This window comes from Numida meleagris, chromosome 3, assembly GCF_002078875.1.
Source record: "Numida meleagris isolate 19003 breed g44 Domestic line chromosome 3, NumMel1.0, whole genome shotgun sequence".
Taxonomy (NCBI): Eukaryota; Metazoa; Chordata; class Aves; order Galliformes; family Numididae; genus Numida; species Numida meleagris.
In genome coordinates this window covers 9,969,429-9,995,706 of record NC_034411.1, presented here as the reverse complement: position 1 = coordinate 9,995,706, position 26,278 = coordinate 9,969,429, and the positions used below count along the sequence as shown (strand labels likewise).

The 26,278-nt window shown below is 41.1% G+C and overlaps 1 long non-coding RNA gene across 2 annotated transcripts in view; it reads right to left on the bottom strand.

Annotated features, from left to right (window-relative positions):
- The window catches only part of LOC110395896, a 69,875-nt gene that overhangs the window by 31,940 nt on the left and 11,657 nt on the right, over positions 1 to 26,278 (bottom strand). The gene's annotated exons all lie outside the window — the stretch shown is intronic.

The following is a 26,278-nucleotide window of genomic DNA, read 5'->3' as shown; positions in this document are numbered from 1 at the left end:
TCTCTCTCTGGCTCACTGAACTGGACCACATGAACAAAGGTGATCCAACAAAAAATAATACGCTTTACAATATTAAAAATCATTCATTTTCGTGGAAGTATAGGAGAAGAGAAGATGGCCTGTGGAAGAAAGGCCTCCTCTCCCATACATCCAAATAAATGAATGATTTCACTAATGTAAAGAGAGGTCTACTATCGTTAAACCTTGTCAGTGAGATCAGAAACAGGGCCCTGCTGTCTGTTCCTTAAAGTATATTATTTTTTGTTAGATCACCTTTGTTCATAACATGGCCATTGAAAATTTAATGTTCTTACATATATCACTGTCAGACTTTATTGCACATTCACAGAGGAAAGTAATTCCATCAAGTGATAGACTATGAAGTCTACTAAATATAGATTTATTGGAAATTCCAGTTGAAGATAAGTGAATCCTTTCTGCCAGCTGGAATGGAGAGCTACACTCAAGCTATTTTCTTACCTGTCTATCATTCTTGATATAGAGAAAAAGATGTCTGTTGAGTTCTAAAATCAGATTATCACTGCAGTGCCTACAAGGTTATTTTTAACTATCCAGTGTTTGTCTTACCTCTGGAACAAAAGCCATTTTAGTCTGCAGACCAGCCAACTGGCCAGAATGTACTGATTAAAGCAAGTTGCTAGGAAAATAAAAACCCCCTTGCAACAAGGTCCCATTCCTACATTTCATATTCAGAACATAGTTCCCAGGCCAAAACTCAACATCTGGTGATCAGCAAGGTGATGCAGGATGCAGGATGATCACCACAGACCTGCACCATCCCCACAAGAGGATCCCCACAAGTGCAAGCACCATGTGATGCCATCAGGCAGCTGGGGGTGCCCATGGTATGATTCCTTGGAAGGAAGACATGCACTTGCTGACCAGAATAAGATCATCAGTAAGCCACGTTGCTTTTGTCTCCATTTCTCACTGCAAACCAGAAAGACTGAAGTGGGGCACAAGGAGGCTGCAGCAGACCTGCTGACAGAGGCTTGGTGGTCAGGGAAAAGGCTGTTGCCACAGCTTGCTGTACCACAGCCTGGTGCTCCAACATTTGCCATAAAAAGGCTGGGGCTATAGCCAAATCCTGGCTGTGGATCTAAGCACCTCCTGCTGGGTGCATAGCTGGGGTCATCTCCTTTACTCAACATTCCCTGAAGACTGCTATGGGCAAGATGGATCTTCATAGGTTTGAACCAAGCCAGATGTAGAGGGAAAAAAAAGTACCTCACATCCAGAAGCATCACTCACAGACTCTGGTCTCAAAAGTACATTCAATCACCCACTCCTTCATTGATAATTACTTGTATCAAGATCACGAAACTGAGATTATACATCGATTTATATAAATAGAGAACTAATTTTAGAGAACTTTAAGTTTTCTCAGGAATATGATACATTGCCTCCCTCCCACTGAGCTGTCTGTCCCATAGCTCTTATTATCTACTATTTTCTAGTCTGAAAATGTTGTAACGTAGGATTTATTTTGTTTAATTTCTAGGAGCTAAAATAATTAAGGTTTCTTTTATGATTATTTCATTCAATTTTCATCATCATTCTGGAATACTGTCTGAGTGAATCTACCTGAGATTTTTTTCTGATTAAGTTAATTGGCTTAATTTGAACTAACAACACATTGGTAAAGGGGTGGGTGTAGTCTCTAAATAGCGATTCCACACCAATTCCAGTAATGCCAGGTGTTTATCCTAAGGATCAGCCTTAGGCAGCAAATGTTCCCACACAAACTTACCACTTGAAGAATGAACCATGTTGCCATTGCAGTGGGCTCCAAAAGTACTTTTTCGGGTCATATATAGTGAAAAGTAATTTCACTATATTTGCTCTATTTCACATCTCTCCACTTCTTTAGCTTTATCATGAGCTGCTGTCTTTTACGGGAATGGTAAATCCATCCCAAATACAGCACCTTTATTTTGAACCATGGCCACTACAGCAAAAAGGATCTCCAAAAGGACTCATTTCCTAACACAGCTCACTGACTAAGCCCAGCTGGTACCTTCCCAGTAATGTTACCAGTTGCAAGAGACAGAACAGTTATGTTAACAAAGCTAAGGGTGATGGCCTCTTCTGTTTAAAAGTTAGAGTGCTTAGTGTACCCCATTAAAGCAGAACTCAGTCTAAAACAGGTTGTGATTATATCCAAACTCGTCTGGTTGCTCATTGGTATGGAGCCATCCTATAATTTCAGCTCTTTCAGTAGGTCCAGCAATTCTATTTAGCATGCAAGAAAGACAAGCAAGCCTGGAGGGAGAATATCTCCCTGCCTGGAGATACTCAAAACCCATCCAGACATGGTCCTGGACAACCTCCTTAAGGTATCCCTGCTTGAGCAGAGGGGTTGGACCAGGTGATCTCCAGACATGCCTTTCTATGTCAAATGTGGTGTGATTCTGTGAAGAGATAGATACAGATGGCTTAGGTATCACATAGCCATCAGAAATAGAATAGCATGAGAGTCAGAATGGTTTAGGTTGGAAGGGACCTTTAACATGACCTAGTTCCAACCTCCTTGCTACAGTCAGGGACACCTCCCTCTAGATCATAATATATAATACATAAGTATCAATTTAGTGTACAAAACACAGTAGTCAGACTACATCAGTGTAACACTGGTTAATCTAATTGGTGTTTGGGTACTCAGGAATTAATAGAGAATCCAAGCAGAGGTCAACTGGGAGTTTTCTACCAGCAAACAAGAAAAAGACTGGCTGAATCTATACGAAACATTTTTGCCTTACTTAGGGTTATTTAAAAGATTATTTCCAATTATTCTAAAGATGAATATGTCTTTGCCTTAGTTATCAAGAAACATAAGGAAAGGCCAGGGAAGAACATTCAACCACCCTTGGGCCACTGTTTATCAGAGGCTCCTATTTGCAAATGCCCGGGCTCTTCTCAATAATTTGTTATATTTGTTAACATTTCCTCCCTAGCAGGTGAATATTAGTACTCTTTAGGATAATCTTCCCTTTGCGTTTCAAGTTTCCATTCTCCCTTTACATTTATGTTCCTCCTCTTCTAGTATCTCCGCAATGACTCACTGCAGACACTCCTCATCACAGCAGCACAGGACTGTGCCATGTTATGCAGGACAGCACTGCTCACTAACCTCGTGTGCTGCATAATTAGGTGGTTACATGAAATCCTTCCCATCTGTTACCATGACAGCCCAGTCATCTTGGGAAGGCTTCCATGAATTTTTGCACTTCCACAAAATGGGGTCAAATAACAATTATTTCAGCTAATGACATCTAGCGTACACCTGGAGACGGCACCGTTTCCAAGAGCACGCAGTGAGAGTTAAGCTCAGTGGAGAGATAAAGATAGAGCCTAGTGCTCACAGAGCAAACAAATTACACAGCGCACGTGTAGGCCAAGTAGCTGAAAGGCTGCCTAGGCCGCCAGATTTCACATCCACTGGGTAGCCAGGGGGGACGTGCAGTAGCCACCAAATCTGACCTACACTCAGTCAGTGTCAGCTTGGATCAGAGAGCTGGCAGGAGTCTGGAAAAGGAAGACAAATGTTGCTGCTGTCTGACTCTGTCAAAAGGGGTTTATTAGAGTGGTTTTTATCTTGGGAAGATGTGATCTGAGAAAAACAGACAATGCTTAGAAGTTATTTCAAAGAAAAATTGACAGACACATGCAAATGTTTGAAGTGAGGGTAGGGGAAGGGGACCAAGCATGTGAGAGGCAGAAATGATCAGAGGGCTCACATATGGAATGGCAGTGCAGATGAGATAAGGATAATAAGAGGTTAAAAGCAATATGAGGGTAGGTAGCCTAGCAAGGTCGGGAGGAAAGCAACATAGCAAATTTCCTGCTCTGTTTTCCTCAACCAGATTATTAAAAGGATAGCACCTCCTTGCATAATGCAGGACCTTGCTGTCACAGAGTCATAGATCATCCCAAGTCAGATGGCTGTGCATAGCAGATGGGACAACCCCTTCCTTTGCTCGTTGCCAGTGCTGTGCCTGGCCCTTTGGGCTGCTGCCAGGGCACACTGCTTGCTCATGCTGAACCTGCCATCAATCAGAACATCCAGCTGTTCAGACCAGACAATTTCATAGAATCATATCAAAGAATGGCTTGGGTTGGAAGGGACCTCAAGGATCATCAAGCTCCAAACCCCTTGCCACAGGCAGGGTTGCCAATTGCTAGATCAGGTACTAGACCAGGTTGCCCAGGGCCCCATCCTACCCAGCCTTAAACACCTCCAGGGACAGGGCATCCACAGTCTCTCCAGGCAACTTGTTCCAGCACCTGATCACACTCTCAGTTAAGAAAACTTCCCCAACATCCAATCTAAATCTCCCTTCCTTTAGTTCAAAACCATGCCCCCTTGTCTTATCACTATCTACCCTTCCAATAGTTGATTTCCCTCATGATTATAAATGCCCTTTATATACTGGAAGGGCTGCAGTGAGGTCTCCCTGCAGCCTTCTCTTTTTCAGACTGAAGAAGCCCAGCTCCTTCAGCTTATCTTTATAGGAGTGGTGCTCCAGTCCTCTGAGCATCTTTGTGACCTCCTCTGGACCCTCTCCAAAAGCTTCACACCTTTTCTGTGCTGGGGGCTTCAGATCTGGACGCAGTACTCCAGATGGGGCCTCATGAGGGCAGAGTAGAGGACAATCCCCTCCCTCACCCTCCTGGACACCCCTCTTCTGATGGAACCCAGGATACCATTGGCCTTCTGAGCTGCAAATGCACATTGCAGCCCACACAACAGATCCTCGCTGAGCCATGCCAGTTCCCTGCCTCCCCTGCCCGCTTTCTTATTTTAGGGACGAAGAGCTCTTCAGCTCTCAGAAAGGTATCCTTAAAGAGTAGCCAGCTTTGTTCCACTCCTTTGTCTCTAAGAACTTCTTCACAGGAGGTCTTGTTCAGCAATTCCTTAAACAACCTGAAGTTCACTCTCCTGAATTTCAGGGTCCTGACGATAGTCCTCACAAACAAGGCAACCCAATACACCTTCCAAGCCGGGCTGTGCCAAACTGTGCAGGCAGCTGTTCAGGACAGCCTTCAACAAGCCCTGCTCTGCATCAAGTTTGCTGTCCCTGTGTTCTCTTCCCCTTTGTGATCTGGACTTGGAAAGGCAAGACCACATGACACTGTTTTTTCCTAAGTCTTACAGGCTGGATGTGATGGATGTGAAATGTAACCAGCTTTAGAAGGTTGCTGAGCCAGGACTTTGGTCTGCAGAGCCTGCCCAGGTATGCAGAAGTTAGGAGCCTCAGGACTGAAGCTCACTCAGCTCACAGCATTGCAAGTAGCCAAATGTGGCACACCACGCACATCTCAAAAACTACATTTTTTTAAAGGCCAGATTCTATATGCCACAAGGGCAGACCTTATCCAACATCTGAGCTGCTGAAAGCAGAAATATCCACCCTACACACTCCCTTCCATGGAATAACACTCCTTATATTCTTTTTATGCAGCTGATTAACTGAACCAAGTTTCTAATTAGACTGTCAAGAAGCCTTAATATCCCAGCACTTACGGAGAGGTGGCTGGCGTGAAGAGAAGCAGGGCTGGTCAGATGAGTCCGTTTGATTTCAGCTGTACTCTTGTACCTGACAAAACAGATGAGGGACTTCTAGTTAAGGGATGTGCAGCAGTATAATGCCTAACCCTGGCTAGCTCATCACAGCAGCATGAGAGTCGTAGATACCTGAGGAAAGTGCCAGTCAAGAAACTGATTTCTCAGGCAAGGCAGAGGCAAGGATGAGGCAGGAGGTGGTGCAGCTGAGGGCACCAAGTATTCAAATAGTTACCATTACTTCCTTACAATGAAATAAGCAGAACTTTGCAATACCGAGCTACAGAAATTGGTCTGGGGGATGATCATGGAATCCATATCCCTGCCTGCAGAGTATAAACAGAAGAGGGTGTAAAATACTCATAAATGACACATCCTTTATCCAAGCCATCATGTGAAAATACAGATGGCAGTTACAGCCCTCTGTATAATCCTAACTCTTACAAATAATGCTTTTATTCCTGCCAGAGAAAATGAGGGATTGAATTCAAAGCACAGAGCTCAGGTTAGCTGATGGAACTTGCTAATTCAGGAAAAGCTGTGCCTTGAAAATCAGAAATTGGTAAATGAATGTAAATCCATATAAAACCTTAATTCCACTCTGAACAAAGCTTCTGCATTTCCTTATACCTTTACTGCAACACTGCTTTTGAACAGAGCTGATCAGGAGCCAACAGGCTCCAGATAGACTCCTGTAGGCTACCACTTAACTTTCTGCGCAGACAGAGCAGCACAGCTGCTAAACTGCACAGCCTTCCATCCCTGCAGTCTTTTGCACACAAGGCCACTTGCATCTGCACATTCTCCTGTAATAATTACGTCGGCAGCCTGTGATCACCTCCACCAAACCACTGGCAGTTCCTCGGCAAGTGGTAGGCCTGTTGGCCTTCCATTGGCACAACTCACACAGTACAGCAGTGAAATAAGAAAAGGTGTGCCACATCTCTCCAGGGACACTACAACATCTATATTCACACTGAGGTCGAGCAGAGCGCCACAGCTTTCCCAGATAATTTCAAATCAGGCTCCTCCAGCAACTCTCCAAGCTATGGACCACAACTGCCTTTGACTCTGCAAATGCAGCTGGTGTGTTAGCCATTGCCAGCTTTAGGGAGAGCAGCCCACACTGGCTTGTCTGTGTGCCTGGATGTGTTGCCACTTGCCTTGCTGAAAACATGGTATTTGCAGAAACAAACCATTTATTTGGAGCTAGGCTGGCTGAGACGTGGGCTGTGCAAGGGAAGCTTCTCATTATTTGAATGAATTTGAAACCCACTGTAAAAGAGCGTAGTGAAAAGTTTTATTCATACATTAAATTTTATGAGTTTGTAGTCCGTGTAGGACCTAATATATGGGGGGGAAAGGAGTAGAGAAGGAAGCAGCAGAATAAATTGTAATGAGTTCTGAAATGCAGCTAGATACTTTATATACAAAGAAGCCATTTGTGCCCAACTAACTTTCTAGGCACGATTTTTCCTGATACAGCACCGACAGTTCCGATCACCCGGGGAGAAGGTGGAAACGTATATTATTTTCCAGTTAAATTAGGGAGAAGAGTTTAAGCACAATTTGTACTGCAGAAGGGAGGACTAGCGGCGTGTTTTGGCTTGAATGCCATATGAATTTGGGTAGGGAATCGCTGTTGGTGCGATGCACGCAGCGTGCAATGCATGAGGGGTTGGCCCCCCTGCAGTTAGTGCCTGTGGGCTGCCACGGGGTGAGCAGGAACTCCTAGTTCCTGTCCCATGCATCTCAAATTGTGGAGGGTGGACAGGCACAAAACACGCCAGGTGGTTTTGACAACAGTTTTAAAACAGAAGAACAATGCTTACCTCCCGAGGATTTGGAGGGCAACCAGAGCTAAGTACCTCCACCCCGTGTTTTTGTGCAAAAAGACTCTTCTTACCCTACAAAACATTTAAGAAGCATTCTATCCTCAGGATCACCCCTTCCTCTCTTCAGATGTGCTGTGTGATGCTTTGTGTTATGATGCACAGCATTGGGCGCTGTCTGTCAGATCACGTTAAGCTAAAGCAGTGGCCCGCAGCACAGACTCAGTGTGATTCCCAATAAATTGCCAGCAGAGTGGAAAGCAATAGTTGCCCATAATTTGAATTTCATGCCCGCTCATCATAGAAATCTTATGTGACAGTTTGTTGTGCCTGAGAGCTTGCTCAAATAGATGCCTGCATCTGTAGGAAGTATGTCCACTAGGTCTGTATTGCCCACACAGCTTGCTTGACACTGGCCTCGTGGCATAACACTGCTCCACCATCATCATGAATGCTTAAAACAAAAGGTTCATCAGTGGTTTAGAGGCCTGGATCTTAATTAAAACAGCTGTGCAGAAATGCAAAGCTGAAAACAACTGAAATTGAATTTTACCTTGGCAAGAGGAAAAAAGCATTTAGACACTTTTATCCTGGCTCAGACAAGGAGCACACACGCCATCCTTCTGGGCTGCTGCTCTATTTTAGGCTCTCATGCTGCCCAAGAGAGTTTCTCATGGCAGATCCCTGCCTCTGGCTTTTCCATGGGCAAGTGCTGCCATAGTAGACAGCACAGAGTCTGCTCTGAGTGTGCAGGAGCTCTGCTGACCCCTCGCCTGGCAGCCTCAGGAGCTCCCAAACTGGGATAGAGGCATGGTCACACCTTGGACCGTGAAGGCATGCTGCAAATCAGCAATATCAAAATCCCACTGTCAACTCAGTAAGTGAAATGAAGGCAATATAAAACTGTGTTGCCTGATGGGAGGAGATGCTGCGGTGTTGTCACTCATCACAAAGAACAGCAGTCCCCACAGCAGTGGTCTGTTAGTAAGGGTTTTCTTGTGGGTACCACAAGTTTTCAAAAGGGATGTGAAGGAAGATAATGAAGGGTTCAGTGAATTTTTACAGGAAGTTTATTCAAGCATGAAAAACAGCAGGGGAGAAGACAGGGAAGTGTTTACAATGTTAATAAGGCAAAGGTATTGGAGGCTGTTGTTTTGGGCATGCAAAAAGTGGAAGTCAGTACATTAATGAAAGATAAGACGGAAGGGCAATATATGTCACTGAAAGGGAGGAAAAATACCAAGTATACTTAGGACTTGACAGAAAATTGAGAGCCGTGGAAAAGTACAAATTGAGATACATAGCCAAAGAGACTTGTTAGAAGAATTCTCTCTGCAGCTGCATTTGGGACTGATAAATGCAAGTCAAAAGTAAGGGATAGTACTTGACCATCTCAGGTACCTTGCATGGATGCATACAAAATAGTCTTTCACTCTGGAAAAAAAAGCTCTGATGTATTCTGTTCTTTTCACTGTATTTCACAGGCCAGTTAAAAATTCTCCAGAATAATCTGTGTTGTTCTCCAGACCTTTGGAGCAGTACCTACTGAAGCTTTTACTTTTAGCATCCAGAAATCCTATAGATTTTCTGTTGGAGCATTTGCTACAACCAACTGCTCATTCCAGGCAGGATGCGCAGCATTAGAGTGCCCACTCCTGCCCTAATGCCTTCTAAGCCTGTTTTCACATCTAGCCATTAGGTATTTGAGAAAGCAAATCTCCGGAACACCAAAAACCCCTTTCAAAATACACATTCTTCAAGCTTTGCGTGAACACTACCATAAATTTCACTCACAAGCCAAGGTAAATAATGAGGAACTCCCTAAAGTGAGTTGGCAAGTTTGCAAAGTTTTATTTGCAGAAAAGTCCAGAATCTCAGATCTGAGACTGGTCTTCTAAGTACAAATGCAACATTGCTGTTATTACTGCAATAATTGCTTCCATCACCAATTGTATGTAAGAGAAAAGAGAGACCTCACATGCACCTGTGGCTGGAACACACAGCAATCTGTGGTCTCTACTTTTGATACAAGGCAGAAAGTACGTTCCAGCTCTTTCCTTATACTGATAAGCAGAAACCAAGCAGCACCTCCACACTTTGCCAGGGAGTACAGAAGGTGTTTTTCTCTGACCTTGCCAAGAAATACGTTGAATCTGTTTATAATGCCTTGTAGAAGGCAGGTAGTATCTGATTGGGATGCCAGGGAACAGGTAAGTGGCATCTGCTCATCACACCACCCATCCGAGGGTCAATTAACATTAAGGTTGCAGTTTAAAATGCTTTTAAAAAGCTAAAAGTTAATTATTAAAAAATCTACATTTTTTTTTTATTCCAAACCATTAACCTCTAACAATTCAGTGACCGTTCCTAACTGTCTTCAGTCTATTGCAAGTAACAGTCTAAGCCAAAAATCTTCTGGGTCGTCCTCTTCAATGGTTCATTCACCCTACTAGCACTGATGCACCCAAGGAGCTGAACAGCTGAGTGGTACATCTGGAAGAAAAATACTGCAAGAATCTTAGAGGGTAAGTCAGTGCCCAGGGAAGAAAATTAAGCGTGGGCTTGTCCTCCTTTTTATTCCTAGTTCTAACATATGAGAAACCCAAAAGTTAATTGCATCTAGCACCTTTACTTCTTCGTAGTAAAATACTTTAAGTGGCTTTCTGACGAGCTTATTCCCTTGGACAGAACTGAATTTCCCCCCTTATGCTCCTCCAAGAGCAAAAACCATGTGAGAAAGCTTTGGACAAAATTATACTAACATGTTTTTGGAAAATAAAACTGAATGTTTCACTTTGTGGCTGAAGCTCCAGGTTTAGGTTATTTTGTTATCTTCTAAATGGATCATTTCCCTTCACCAGGATGATCCTTGGGGTCCCTCCAATACAAGCTGTTCTATGATTCTATGATGATTCCAGGAGGCTTTAGTCAACAGCAGCAGACACAGAAGGAGGATGAGGGTTAAGACAACTGCTCTTACAAGCAGACTCAAACACAGCGAAGAGAGCCTTCAGGAGCCCACCACATTTCTGAGCCTCTAGAAGAATCACCCAGGAGAAATATTTACTACCGTGAAAATAAACTCTCGAGTTCTCTCATTATTTATTTATCAATGTGAAAACAAGAAGCAGTTTCCAGACCCGATAGATTTGAGTGTTGTATAAATCCCTGATCTTTTTAATTAAATGATTTCAGAGTCAGAAAAAACACAGCTATTTCTGGAGATGCTTAAAGCATTAACTAGCTCAGGTCACCAATTTTTAAGACCTACAAGTGCAGGCATAAAGGATAGACAACTTAAATTTGATAACACCTGAAAATACGTTTATTTCATCTAAACCTTCAGATTCTGAGGCAGTTTCCTGCCTGACTTGTTCTCACACCTCTGCCTCAAGCCAGACCAAATCTGCTCTTAATAAGGAGAGCCATGTTAAATTATACAGGTGCAGTCCATTCAATGTGAGGCCGAATACAGTTGATAAAATCAAGCAGAAGCAGCATTAGCACATCCTTTTCATGAAACATCAGTATGCACAAGCTATGGCCATCTGCGATTTACAGCGTAGCTAAATGCTACCTGCATTTGACAAACATGCATTTAAATCCATCAGCTGAAATGAATTTCAGTGCCTTGAGAGGAAGAACTCAATTTATTGTTCTTTTAATCTTTGAATATAGATCTTATAAAGTGAACTGCACCAACTGTTCTTGAATATGGTGCTTCCTCATGATTGTACAGCAATAATTATCTGCTATGGAGTACAAAACTATTTCTGAAAAATGTTTTGATGTTTCAAGGTGCATATTATAATTGTTTCCAGCAGTTTAGTGAGAAGCCAGGTACTTCAACCTGCCTTCCTCTCCCTTTGTCCTCTGCTTCCAGCCCCAGTCCTCTAAGCATGCACAGACACACTTGAATTAGCAGAAAACTAATCTTATTATACTAGCAGGAGGTCTAGGGGCTTCTGATCTATAAAGCTCTAAGATGCTATTTAGGGACTAAAGCAATATGTGACGAGAATTGGAAGACAGAGTAGGAATAAAAACTCACTGAGATACCGTTGTGAGTCTCTTTTCGGCTCTCTGCGTAAGGCTGGTGTATTGGTTGCCTCTTCAACGTTTGCTCATTTGTTTTACTCTAGGTTATGCACCTGTCAGTGCCATGAAGAACAACCTGTGCTCTTCCAGAGTGGCTGTCAAGAGCCATTGAAGGGCTCCCTTCAGCAGGACTGCTGGGATCAGAGGATGTGAGAAAGTCCTTTGGCCTTCCTTCACGCAATATCCTTCTCACTTTTTGCCTCTCTCAGGCATGAGCGAGGAGAAGAGGATAGCAGAACTGTTGTCATGGGTCAAGCTCTGTGGCAGAATTGCGGCACGAATCAAGCACTCTCAGCACTCACAGAATTACATCCCTTCTTATAAAAATATACTCAATAATATGCTTTCACGTCTCCCTTATACCAGAAAAAAAATAAACGAGTAATCCAAAGCTGAATATAAATAGAATGCAGGCTTTGTTCATGCACTAAATTATTTATTAAAAAGCTCATTCTTTTAGTGTTGTTGCTGTATTCAGCTTGAAATTCAGATAACCCAAGAATTTTTAAGCACACTCATTTGTATTCTTAACAGCTATTCACTGCAGCCATGTTTATTTCCCATGACGCTTAATAGTTGCTGCAACAAAGTTTTGTCTGCACAGATTTGTTCACACATTCTTCAAGCAAGTATTCATTTATCTCTACCAAAAAAAAAATTAGCCTGCAAACAAGACTACATGTGATTAATTATTTAGCAAATGCTATCTCTTAATCTCCCATTTAAGAAGTTTAAATTATCCAACCAGAATACAGAAACAATGCCACTTGGGGAAGCTGTTCTACTGAGCTAACAGGAAACAATGAAGCTGAACTGTATGAAATCAACACAAAAAAACTACAGGCAGTTAACTCAGACTGACAAAAAAACATATAGCTGAAGAATGCTTTATCAGAAAAGACTTCTTATTCCAGCAGTATAGTGGCTGCAAAATGCCAGGGATATTAACATCATATGATTTGGTTTAGCACACTTCATACATACATACAAATTCTTATTAAGTCTTGTTTGATAGGCTTGCCACACATTTCACACCTTCAGTTGAGAGCCAGTCCTCGTTAGTATTCCCACCCGTTCCTCAGTCTATCAGTCTTCCTGCACAGTAACTCACTAAATAAACTAAGGAAGAAAATCCTCCACAGTCAATCCATAATATTGTTGCATGACTACGTGTAAGTGCCCGGTTATTACCTGTGAAGTAGTAATCACCTCTTATACTGAAAAAAGAAACAGAGAAAGTAGGCCCAAAAACTTTTTGTAATCACAGCCACAAGGCAGGCAGTTTTGGGGTCTTAAAAATTGAGTTTTGATGTTTATTATTTCTGTTTTAGCAATAACTGCTTTTTGATAGAAGCACTGTTTGAACGTCATCCCAGTGTCTAACTTCACTACTCTTTCAACTTAGCACATAATGATGTGTCTTTTAATAATGTCCACAAGTCTGGTCTAAATTCTTGTTGATAGCCATAAAAATTAAATATTTCTTGGGAGACCACCAAACATTGCAGAGGCTTTTCCAGAAGGCAGCTCACTTAAGTAATTTCTTTGTCACTAATATCCATTCCTTCCACTAGTTATGAAGGAAGCTTAGCAAAAGCCCATTCTTGAAAATAAAATAAAAGTCCTTAGCTCCTGAATAGACAATATCTGAGACAGAGAGTCTTGTAATGTCTTCAGAGCCACTGGCCAAATTTCCTAAGGCACCTTATTCCTTCATTCATCTTATTCCTTCAGTGAAGGGACAGTCACAGAATTTTATGGGGTTTTTAAATTCCTTTAGTAAGCAGCTTTACCACCCTGTGCAAAATATTGTGTCAGGGTATTTTTCCTACTTCTTCTAAGCTGAGAAAATTGCCTTTCTGGGGAGCAGTGAGAGGTGCTGTTAATCAATGTCTGAGATCAATTTCCTGTGATAAGACTGACCTACTGGTCCAGTTTGAGATAAGATGCTGGAGCACTCTGTAGCCACTTAAATATTATTTCTCCACATCTTAGAATGATTCAGCCTTTCCCCTTTCCTTTGCTAAGGCATATTTAATATACCTTCTGAGCAAAAACTCCAAAACCTACCAACAGCAACTTCTGAAGCAGGGAGCTTCAGAAAATGGCCTGAGGCCATCCCACCTTGTGCTGTGATTCTGCTTGATTTCATGGACCAAAACCATGAAATCACACCCAGATACAAGAACCAGCACACGAGGCAGCTCCTCTGAGGAGCCATGCCAAGTTAGGAATGTTCCTGCAGAAAGGGGTCTGTGAACACCTACATCCCTCATATACAGCTGCACAAGTTCTGATTTGCAAAGGCTCATTCCTTAAGTCACAATACTTAAGTTCTACTGTAAGCAAACTCTTCTTTATGCTGAAGCATATGGAAAAGAAGCATAGAGGAAAGCAGTCTAAAATGAAAATGTAAATGATTGTGCACCTGTTATGTATGTGAGTAATTGGAAGGAAAGGAAAACCCCTGTCGGCAACAAAACGTGGAAAAAATGCATCTCTAAGATCAACTTCATTTTCCTCTGCTTTGTTCCAAAATACAACATTCAAGCATTTTTTTAAGCTCTCTTTAAAAAGCGAGAAACTTATGAAATCAGATCTTATGTATCGTGAGATTTATTTTATCAAGTCTTGACCAACAAGTCTGATTCGGAGAGATTTCTCCCAGAGGGTATCAACTATAGGAGAATCCAGTCTCTGGATTTCTAGCAACGCACAGTCCAGTAATAATTATTTTAGCCTGCAGCTTTCTTTTTTATTTCTGTTTGGAAAAGGTTTTTGCAGTTTTTTGGGAGCTAGTCATCAGGAGATACTGGGTCCTCAATACAGTATGACAAGAAGATACTTAGCAAGGGGCACTCTTGTCCTACAAAAGCCAATCCAAAAGTGAGATGTGAGTCCCTAATTAAGGTCAAACACAGATACATTGGCCCATGGAGTGTCAAATGCAGAGTCATCATGGGCCCAGTATACTGATTTCAATTCCTTCTCAAGTTGTCTTGGCCTGATCTGAAGCTGGTCTCCCAGCCTGAGAATAAAACTGAGCAGCTACACACAGTCCTGCATCATTGATGCACTGAAGTATATAGGGTCTCCACAGAAAGATAACCCCTCCTTCTCTTGCAGAAGGACAGTGATTTATGAAACTGTGAGCTTTCCACTCAACGTCCCCATGTATGTCAGTTATGGTTATGAATGGATGCAGAACATTTATGTTTGGATTGAAATTGATGGCATAGATTGTAATCACAGTCCAGTTGCTCAGAAACATTCAAAGCAACTTTGGACTCATATCCTATTTGTATAAATATATTCAAAGCCACAAATCACATCCTACCACCTAAATAGCTGAGACATCCAATTATTAATGAACTGCCTTTTGAACACCTAGGGGATGCAACCTTGCTGCTTCTATGCCTCTCTAAGTCTTCAGGAAAATGACAATTAGTTGTATAGATTAATTGAGGCAGTCTGAAGTGGGCTGGCTACATGCAATGGCAATTGAAGTTGTTCTACGGATAAAGAGTTGGGTTACCTTTGGACTGTGCCAAAAATTTTGACTGAGAATCACTGAATATCAAACCTACAGTGCCTCCAGGGATATTTTTGACCTCTATTCTTCTCTCACAGTTCCTGGCCACTAAGATGAAATTAACTGTTCTCCCAGTGAGTGGTATATGCGTAAGTAAAATCAACATTTGTGAAGCATTTTGGTACTGTAGCACTAAACATCAAAGGAGAGATCAGGAGGAAATTAATAATTGTCTTCTGAATATGCTTTGAATAGCATGTGTAAATAATTCATGGATCTTCACAGTCAACAATGAGGAAAATATAACTACTGAATGTCTGCCCATTCCCTAAGTAACACCCCTTCTGTGCACAGAAGATGATGAGGTGAGAAAATAGTAGACAGACATGTACTACACTACTGCACACAAAGGCAATTCATCAAGATTTGGACAGGGAACCTGACTCTCCAAATTTTCCTTCTGCAGGAAGGGGACTTACAAATAGAAAGATAAGCAGGTAAGAAGGAAGAAATTATATCAGACACATAATTTCATCACACACAAAACCGTGCCCATTCAAATCACAAATATAGCTTTGCAGCACTGCATTTCCCTTTCGTGCAGAAGAGCTATGTTTGATTCAGATCCAATTTTCTGGTACAACTGAATATTACTTAATCCTTAAACTAGCAAAGATGAGGAAAAAAACAGACTTGATTCCAAAAAGACAAGAGCCAGGTCCTCTACTGCTAATGAAGAAGTTAGACACGGTCCAAAGATTTTTGGTAGAGTAAGTCTATACACAGAGGAAATAGCTCAACGTACATGAAGACTTTATTTTTTTTTTTTAATGGGTATAGCGTATATTTGTATTTCTAAAAAAATAAGCATTATGAAGTGCCATTTTTTTAATTTGATGATGAAATAATAGAATTTTAATTATGCATCCTTGATTTGTGTAATTCTATTAAAAAAAAATTAATTTGCTCTGCTTTACCATCAGGTGCTTAATCTATGCTTCAGAAGGCAGTCCAAATTAAGCATTGGAGCAGGGCACATACTTAGAAGAACAGGTGCTCGTGGCCTGTTCTAATTCAAATCAGTGGAAGGTTTGGGATGGATTTCAACAGAAGCAGACCTGAACACTCATAGAGGAGGGATGGTTTTATGCAAAAAGGACTCATAGACTCGTGTTCTATTTTTCCTAAGAGAGTCTCATTGCTATCTTGATTTAAGTCACTTTATCTGTGAAACTGCGGCATTGACATCATGCTTTATAAGCTCACCTGGCTCCTGCACAAATTGCTCTAAGTGCTTTTACAAAATTTAACACATTTCTGTCTATCAGCAATCACACTCAAATCCACAGGTCAGGAAAAAACCCATCGAGAAAACTCAAATTCAAGTTGTCAAGAAGAAAAAAAAATATGTTGCATGAAGAAAGGTCTACTGCAAATGTACATCAAGAGATGCACTCAATTTTCCTTCTTTGGGACCCTCTCTGCCTTCAAACTCTGCCACTTTCCTCACTCAGGACATTCCTTAGCGTGTTGTTTCTTTTGACCGTGGTGAGATATAAGGTTCACCACCTCTGATCTCCTACCTACTATACTTTTGTACATCAAGACAACAGCACAATGCCAGAAACATTATGTGAGAAAAAGTATTCTCTGTGCGGGCACCAGACTTGGACCAGTGTCACTGGCTTGAAAATTAGCATTGATATCAATGAGAAGAACACATAATACTGAAATTCTTCCTCCATGTACAGAACAACAGCACCTCTTGGTTTTGATTTTTTTTTTTTCTTCCTATAGCCTCTAATACCCGTCAATTTTACTGTGTTTATTCACTTTTTATCTTGCATTCAAAGTTCTGGCCATGTAGAACTCTAATCCTCTTGTGGCTCAGCCCACTACAAGTATTTCCACAAAAGGCAGAGCAGAAAAATGATCATGCCCTTTTTTCCCTAGCATCAGAAGCAGTGGAGCTGTGCTATCATGACACTTGGCCTATGTTTTCCTTCATTGACCTAGCGTGAAATTATTCTCCCCAGGATGCCCCAGATTCTCCTGATCATTACTCTGTGGCTTTACAGCTCTGACTTATTTACATAGAACTTTATTATGACAGTAACATTTTACACAACTGGAAAAGACAGCAGCTAAAAAACCATTTTGATTAATTACACAAAAACATAACACTCACAAGCTATCCTGGCAACAGCTTCAGCCCCCTCCCTTTCAGCTGAATACAAAAAAAAAGTGGATAACTTATTAGCTCTCTTCCTCCCTTCCTTAAGCAAAACCAGTTATGGGCACGGTCCCATTTTGGCAGAGCTTGGCACCGGTGTCCCATCTTACATACTCTTGGTAGAGCTTGCCACCCATCACACAACACAATATACTTGGATTATTTTCACAAGCTCACAGCCACAGGGCTTGCTGTCCTACATTGTCAGACATTTCTCCATTAAAGTCAGTGAGGCTCATCCAATTTTCACCAAAAGATACCATTCCTAAACTGTATTTATTTGTTATTCTGTTTATAAAGTCTGAGTTTAAATATTTTGCAAGCTAGGCAGTAGATACAATATCTATCATTTTGTGCGCAGTATAATTACAAAGACCTTATTTTAAACTTATAGTGCCGGTAGTTGTACTAAAGAGAAGTAGATTATTAAATGAAAGCAATGATAAATCTATCAGAGTAAACTATAGAAACGATGGCCAAACAGTGCTAAAATGGTTATGTACTGATTGTTGTTTTACTATAACAGCTACTATTAAACTGCAGCTTTATCACCACTATTATTGATTTATTTTGCTGAACTTCCAGAATACAGCCCAGTTAAACTCTTAATTCCAAGTATGAGGTTTCTTGCTCATGCCAAATGAAGAACATAAAGAGTATCCACTTAGATCAGAGGCAATTGTATCAATAATACTGGAGTGTAAAGAGCCCAAGATGGAGCTTTCAGCTGCAGGTAAGGCACAAGGCAGGAATTAGTCACCTCAGCTGACATACAGAAGGGGATTTTGGCAGTAGAAAGGGACAGGGCCATGTCGCAGAAGGAGATCAAATCAGCACAGATCACCTGTCTGAGGAGCCAAGCCTGGAAATCCCCTAGCAATGCTGGCCAGAAACTGGGAACACTGGCCAAGATGGCTCCACCTAGGACACAACCAGAAGTTAACCTCGAGAAGCAGCTGGTCGCTTTTCCAGCAAAGCCAGCACCACCTTCCAATATACTTTACACCTTGGGGACTACCCTTAGAGGTGGTTGGTTGTTTTTTTGTTTTTAATTTGGGGAGACTTTATAGTGGCCTGATTTATCAGGCAGCGCAGTGACAAGGTGTAACTGTTTTAAAATAAAAGAGGAGAAATTAAGTTAGATATTAGGAACTGGGTAGTCTTAAGGTCCCTTCCAACACAAACCATTCTGCCATTTAACTACTCAGGCTGAAGATGGTTGTTGAGTTCCCAACATCAGCAGATGCTTAACTTCTATAAAAGCTCAAAATCCCACAAAAAAAAAATATATAATTTTTACTCTGTATTCTGAAGGCCTATCATGCCTCAGCCTTACACAGCTGTAGAAACAATTAAATGAAGGGAGAGAAAACAAAATTACTGAAATTTATCATAAGCCTTGGTTTTGTATAAACACTGAAGGGGACAGAGGGAGTACTGCATGTTCACCCATGAGCATTTTGACAAAAACATGTTTTCATTTAAGACATTCTAAATCTTCTGTTAGTAGTGGCAAGGACAACAGTGTACCTGCACAATCAGAAAAATTAATGAGAGAAAAAAAACATCTAGCAGCCAGGTCATCAGATGAGGGATCTCTGTCACTGTTGTAAAAACAAAAAAAATCTGTGTAGGACAGAAGACTGCTTTGCTTCTGCTACTTTTTTCCAATGCAGTGCCCTTTATATATGCAGACTGAGTGGAATGCATCATAAAAGGTGACATTTTATAACAGCAGTTTGTAAATTTTACAGAAGCTTACTGCCTGTAAATCACAGAGCTTATTCCCTCACTGACTTTATTACTGCAAACTCAACCATGGATAAACTCCATGCCAGTTTACTTGAAATTTATCTTTTTTATTCAGACTGAACTGAGGTCTTTTAATATTCCTTTTCTTCTAATGATAAAGCCATCCTGATAATCTTATTTCCTTTATAGACCTTTTGAAGGACTCTAATGTATCTTGAAAAAACAATTCCTGGTATTGGTAGTTCCTATCTTGCACCTATTTTCCCATGGTTTTCTTCTGTCAAAAGATGTGCTTTTTTTCCCTTCTTTCAATTATGTGTATTTATTTTCATTTCAAATCCTCCTCAGGCACATAGCCCTTTTCAGATGCAAACTATTTCTCTTTGACTTGCTTTGATGTGCTTTGACTCACTTCACAGCCACACATCACAGACTGTTTTTTTACAGGATTTCTGCACAAACCTGTTCTTTATTGGTAACACATACGTTTATTTCATAGTTGCGCTACACAGTTTATTCTTCCATCTGTACAGAGTGTATTTTCATGGTTAGTGTTCACAGACATCAATAGAAACTGATGGCACAAAGTCCTCATGCATCAGGGAGAGTTTGGTGAACAAGGTAGTAAGTGAACCAACTTGTTTTTCCAAATAGCTTCATGGAGTAGAGTGCACCAATGAATAAGTTTCCCCCTATTTACAGTTTTTCTTACATTCCACTTATGGCCCTCTTCATACACCATTTTCAACCGTAATTGAGAACAAGTCTAGATTCTGCTCAAATCCCTCTTTCAAGTGTTTTGAAGACCAAACACCAAACTCTTCGGAAACAACATGGAAAGCTATTTCCTCAGGATGGTTCTTGATGGAATTGCTGGAAAGTTCAATCTTACTTGGCAAGACAAACAAGATTTGTTGTCAGGTTAGTCTTAGTTCAAAGTGCTTGAATTCGTAGCTGAGAAAGGTGTTAGCTGTGCAAAGGCATTGATTACAAGGGAAATGTGCCAACACAGAGCTGGATATGTTCTGACCCTTTCCCAAACTCAGCTGCTGGCTCTGCACCTGTTCTAATTCTCATCATTTTTTATCAAGGATAGCATGAAGTTGCATTATTCCCTGGGTACACATCCTGATTTATATTAAGTGCTTGGCACCAGAATCTGGCTAGTGTTAGAATTCCCTCAAGAATCTGAAGAGCAGCTCAAAGCCAAAGTCCCTCTGAGGGCTCATGAAATATTCTAGCCCTTAGCTAAAGAATGCCAGCAGAGTTAGAAAAGTTTGTTTTACTGCACAGATGAAACAATTACCCCTCTTGCAGCTCTTCTGACAAATGACATCAGATTGAAATTAAATTCTGATTAAAGCCTGATTGTTTTCCATTTGTGAAATAAGTGTTGAGAAATGAGCTATTCCTCAGTCAAGCCGACTGTAACAAACTTAGAGTCATATTTACTCCAAGGATACGGGCAGCCTCAGCATGTTTTTCCTTATATCTGCTTAACTCAGTAGAAACAGAGCTCCAAGACAGCCTAGACAAAAATAATCGTTTGCTTAGATATTTGAGAGACCTGCTACAATTTTGGAGTATAGCACATTAAAAATACCTTCATGTGAGATTTAGGTATTTTAAATACACTCTCTTGGTCCTACGGGTGGAGGGAAATGCTTGCCAGGATATTCTAAAGTCCTGCAAGTCAGGGTTTTCTTACACTAGTAGGTTGGAGCATGCAGATGGTTGGCTAGGTTACTGTGGGAATTACATTTTGCTCATTATCCCATCCATTGACCAGTAACCTCAGCGTCACGAGAAGGCATCTCACAAAAATTACGGGTTCCATTTATTTAGTCCTCATCCACAGTGATATATGCGCAGCAGGAATCTAGACATTCAAACTAAACAGCTTCTCCAGTTCAGTGTGGCAAACTGCTATGTGCTACATAAACTCTAGTATACAGGCTTCCATATGCTTCAGAGGAAAACCTTTAGACGTCTATGGGGTTTTCATTTCAGGTCCAGTGTCTTATTGGGAAAGGAAGCCAGCCCTAAAAATGAGCTTAACACACAGCAGACCACCTTGTAGGCACATCAATAGGTGTTCCTGCTTCAGCCTTATGCTGCCATGGTGATCATGAAGGTGTTCAGGTAATGTTCACTGCTGATGCTGAAATGGAGATTTTGTTTCCCAAAAGACTTCCCTGAAGTATCCACAAGCAAAATCCATTTACTTCATCTTTGTTCCTCAGGGATGTTATCAACATTTAAAGGCATTTAATAGCTGCATTTTAAACACTCTGCTCAGAGATTAAATATTGCATAGAAAAATTGATTCAATAAAACACAGCACAAATCATTATAATTCCAGAACTTAAACCTTTGTTATTTTACATTACTGTTTTGCATCTGCTTCTACTAATTGGTGGCATGTTTTATTGGAGCTCTCTTTTGGCTGCTTTTTGTTTTTCCATGTGTTTTTTTTTTTTTTTTTTTTTAAGTTTACTCTGTTCTGTGTTTTTTTTCTTGTTTATTTTTTAAATACATAGAAAAGAGGTTAGAAAAGACAGCTAGAGGGTGAGGACATTTTCTCAACTGGCCACACAGAGATGACGAAATACATTTCCTGTATATGGAGCTGGAAACCTACAAAAATCTGATCACATGTGAAACAACAGATGTTGGATCTTTCAGAAAGGAGTTCCTGAAGATATTCTGAAAGTATGAACTTTTGAGATTACCCATTGCATGTGCCCAGGACATCTTTTTTTTATATTGAATTTAATTAGCACTGTGTAATGACATTACGTTTTATAATGCTAATCACATAGTGTAATTAGCAAATTACATATCGTAAATATGTGATTACATGAATTTGCACCAGAATTCATAATTACACTTAATTACACTAATTGCATCAATCTAAACTAATCAGCCATAGAATACAAGGAAAAGTCACGCAAACAAAGCCTACAGAAACTTTTCAGAGTGAGCCCACATTCTCAGAGTAATTTATCTGTGTGAGCAACAATTTCTCTGACCTAAAGGAGATTTTATGTTCTCAAAAACCTGCTTCTGCTCTTCAGTGAGGCAAACACAGCTTTATACCTTAAACTTGTTGGTAGCTTGATTCTTTTCCTGGCCGCATGAAAATACAGGAGATGGTACATCTGCTCCCAGTGAAGGATTTGGTTTCAGTGAATTGTCAGTGCCCACTAGAAAAGCTGATATAGTGGATGCCAGCTTCACTGAAAGCAAGAATTTCCCTGCATTTCTTAAAAGCTAGACCTAAATCTTCCACTTCAGCTAAAGCGGAGTATTTACACCTGCTCTGCTGTAGTTAACAGGCTGAGGAGCTCATCTTCCCCTGGATCACAACCTTAGCCATTGGGTCAGAGCTTTTATCCAGCACCTTGATCTGTTTGGATCCATCTTGCAACCCTGGTCTTCAAGCACTCTTTTTCCAAAGTGAATACCACCACTAATTCTATTACAGTAGATATTGTCAGGCATGCCTACCATTTACTTTCTTTACTAATTAGTGGCTTATTTTTCTGTCAGTTGCTTATCGCGACTCCAGGGAAGGTTTCAATCATGGAAACATGTAATGCTTTGGATGCCCTTTCAGTAATTAAATCTCATCTTACATGTTTATATACATTTTCTACCTTTGGGGAGCAATTTTGAAGAAACTAATGGAAGTCCTGCTGATCAGAGAGAAAGGCAAGCAATTACAGAGCACTCCCTTCTTTCCTTCTCTTTTATCATTCTAGTGTCTGTAATTAAAATGGTTGTACAGTAAATAAGACTTTATATTCATCAAATGAAAAGGAGCTGGTGCCAATAAAGCATACACTGTGTACAGACAGTGTCATCGGAAGGGAAGTGAACAGAGATGAAGTGTATTTCCCCATGGATGCACTCTCAAGTCCTATTAATACTCATAATTTAATGATGGGGTGGATAAGCATGCTATTCCAAGGCATTTAGAAGTGGCATGACTCAGATGGGGTGTAGTGAATGTGCTTTAAAATGTTCCATTCCTTCTCCAGTGCTCTATTTCCCTGGAAAATAATGTCTTCAACAGGTTTCCTTACTTTCATAGAATCACAGAACAGCTTGGGTTGGAAGGGACCTTAAAGACCATCTAGTTCCAAACCTCCTGCTGTGGGGGCAGGGTTGCCACCCACCAGATCAGGCTGTCCAGTGACCCATACACTTTGGCCTTGAACACTTCCAGGGACAGGACATCCACAGTTTCTCTGGGCAACCAGTGCCAGTACCTCACCACTCTGAGAGAAGAATTTCCTCCTAACAACTAAGCTAAATCTCCCCTCTTTTAGTTTAAAGCCATTCCCCCTTGTCCTATCATTATCTGACCATGTAAAAAGTCAGTCTCCCTCCTGTTTATAATCTCAAGTACAGGAAGGCCACAATGAGGCCTCCCCAGAGCCTTCTCTGCTCCGGGCTGAACAAGCCCAGCTCCCTTGACCTTTCTTCATAGGGGAGGCCTCCAGCCCTCTGAGCATCTTTGTGGCCTCCTCTGGACCCTCTCCAGCAGCTCCTCATCCTTCCTGTACTGGGGACCCTGGCCCAGAGGCAGTACTCCAGCTGGAGCCTCACAAGGGCAGAGCAGAGGGGGTGACAATCACCTCCCTTGTCCTGCTGGCCACCCCTCTTCTGATGCAGCCCAGGATGCTGATGGTCTTCCAGACTGCAAGCACACGTCGCTGACTTGCATAACAGATTTGAAAAAAAATCAGAGAAATATCTCTGCAAGCAGCTGGAGGCGAGTACACACCATTTGTCAAAGGACTCCTTTGCAAAATGTTCCCTTCTCCTGAACCAAGGCAGTGCTTCCCAATGGATTTGTTGCAACCTCAGGAGCATCCTGATTGGCAACTGGTAGGTGTTAGAAAACCTCAAATTCCTGTACCCCCAATGTACTCTGACCTTTAGCAGCCTTTGTCAGACTCAGTAAGCTGCACAGTGCTATCCCCACTGTCAGCAATATAACTGTACTCTCACATTCAGTGAAAGTGTGAGGGAATGGCATGATGCTTGCACTTCATTCAAAAGCTCCTACCTTGAGAAGACTCAGCTCAAAGTCACAACATTAAATACAGTTTATGCTCAAAACCAGAAAAATTTACTGCCTAAAACAGCACAGTAAATATTTTCAATATAGATAAAATTTATGTTAATGTTTCTATTTAAGCATGTCAAAGCTAGACATGCTCATGAAAGTCTACCTTCACTCTAATATAATCTTTTAGCATCTAGCTACATAATGTTTTCCACAGGATTTAGTTTGTTGGAGGCCTTCAGCAGGGCACCAGCAACCGAATCCTTGGTCTAGATCTGCAAAATGACTTAATGTCCCAGAGTACTAAACCAACAACATCTTCAAAATCCTCTGATTCCACCTCACTTGAGAGATATCTCAGGTTCTCAGTACTAAATTATTCCTTATATGTCAGTAAATATCCTTATGCACCTAGCTACTCTCAAGGACACATGCCCTCATTACATTGAGTGGCTTTGCATCATCTTCATTCCCAGATTCCACTAAGAAGAGCAAATTCATGGCTCCCCTTCCTGCTTTCTCAGAAGACTGCTAGAGCACATTTATTGAGTCAGTCACTTCACAAAAGAGCAGCAGAAGAGCAGAATGTTGATTTCCCACTTACCTGAAAGCTCAGAGGTCTCCGCCAACGTACACAGTATCCACATGTGGTTCCTTCTCTCCCCTCTCATATAAAAGCAAACCAAAGCTCATGAGGGAAAGGCACCAGCTGCAGCTGGGTTTCCCCACCAGTTTGTTGAAGCCGCTCCATTTGACATAACCTAATCCAGTATCTACTGAAACAGGTAAGAAGCAATGACAAGTTTCTGTCTGGCTTGCTGCACCGAATGGGAATAGCAGCACTGGGCATCACCACAATGTGCAAGCCCTTTCCTGACTCTAGAACTCGGATTTCAGTCAGCCAAATTTTCACAAAGGGATGTTATTTTACTTTACACAGATTGGCAACAAGTCACAGAGATTAAATTACCTGAAGTGTCAGTCAAATTCAGATGTCTGGTTTTCTTCTGAATGTTGCCCTGTTAACTAGCCTGAGTTAATTATTTTAGGTCTCTCAAAGCAGCCTAACCTAGAATTATCAAGGAGTTACTGGGCAAAAAGGAAGCATTTCCTACAGCAATTTACCATACTCATCTTGGAATACGATGAGTTCTTCACTCTTTGATACCGCACACAACACATTAAAGCAGGCCTTCATGTGAGGAGAAGGTTCTGCCAGCAACAAGTGAAAATATGATCTTTTCCTTCTTTTCATGATGTTAGCTTAAAGGCCTCCTGAGTTCTGCCCCATAGGTCAAACTATTTTGTGAGGTCAGGAGGGAAGTGGATGACTACACTTCCAAAGAAACATCTTCTACAGCTTTCTGCTCACACAGCATCACACTGAAGTCTGGATGAATATAGATCAATTTTCATTCTGATGTCTGCTCTTTAAATAAACATTTATATACTCAGTTACATCATTTTTTTGTAAGCTAACATAAACACAAGAAAATTAAAGGCCTTTTCTAAGCAACTAACTCATGTTGAGAAATGTATAAACTTTCACTGTTAGACTGCTTTAAGAAAAAATGTTGAATAAAGCATGTAATAAAAAAAACTATAAATAAAGCTTTCTAACCATGCTGCTAATTGTGGTGAACCTTTGTTTTGCACTGCCTGTCACCCACAGGTCTGGCAATGATGATTTCATATGCCTTTACTTGTTCACTTTGTGCACTGACCAGCCCATGTGCTTTACTACTCCTAGCAGAACTAATGACTGCAAACCAAGTGCTCAGTCAAATCTCAGCTGTTTCTGCATGCAGTGCTATACTGGCCTGTTAATATTGTCACAAGATACGCAAAGGTATGTACATAGATAAAACTATTTCAGGGATACATAGAAAACAACAGGTTATTAGCTAATTTGACATAGAGCAACATCCTCTGAAAACGTCAACTCAAATGTCAACAGGAATAAAATAACTGGTGTAATATTGGGGATGATTAAGAAAGCAAATGAGGAGAAAGAATGGCATTATGTCAAACTGCAGTTCTTCTTGGCATGCCTGTATCTCAGGTATCATGCATTCTGCTGTCCTCTTATACCCCCAGAGGAAGCATCGTGAATATGAAAGCTTGTGGCTGTGCCCAAGTCAGGAGTGGTTCCACAAAGGAAACGTGGAAT